Raw genomic sequence first — 605 nt, 5'->3', positions numbered from 1 at the left:
TTACACTTTAAATTCTTTTCAGGTAGATTCTGAATGTTTCTGGTTCAAAATTTTCTAGGTAGTTGTTAGAGAAAATTTGCTATTGTGAAAGATCCATTTTCCATTATATTTTCTAATTGGCAGTTACTGCTACTCAAGAAAGTATTGAGTTTTGTTAAATTCTTATTTTAACCAGTAAGACACATTTATAGGTGTCCCAACCAAGTATTTTCTTTCCCCTCTTTTGGTCACATGGCTACTCGGATTTCCCAACCCCCCTTGCATCTGTGTGTGTGGGAGTGACTGTGCTTGGCCATGGGATGTGAATAGAAGTGATATGTGCAACTTCCAAGTCATCTCCAAAAACAGTTTATGTTTTTCTCCTGGAACACCGGCTTGAAATGAATCATCTTTAACCACAAAGAAGTAAAAAAAAAAAAAAAAATTCTGGAGAAGGAGTTAGCCAGATACGTCCTGTGGGCCCAATCTGACCTGTGCCCTGATTTTTGTATGGCTACTCGGATTTCCCAACCCCCCTTGCATCTGTGTGTGTGGGAGTGACTGTGCTTGGCCATGGAATGTGAATAGAAGTGATATGTGCAACTTCCAAGTCATCTCCAAAAACA

This window comes from Propithecus coquereli, unplaced genomic scaffold (assembly GCF_000956105.1).
Source record: "Propithecus coquereli isolate 6110/MARCELLA unplaced genomic scaffold, Pcoq_1.0 Scaffold141, whole genome shotgun sequence".
Classification (NCBI taxonomy): Eukaryota; Metazoa; Chordata; class Mammalia; order Primates; family Indriidae; genus Propithecus; species Propithecus coquereli.
The sequence above is the reverse complement of the archived record's forward strand: the minus strand, read 5'-3'. Positions refer to the sequence as shown.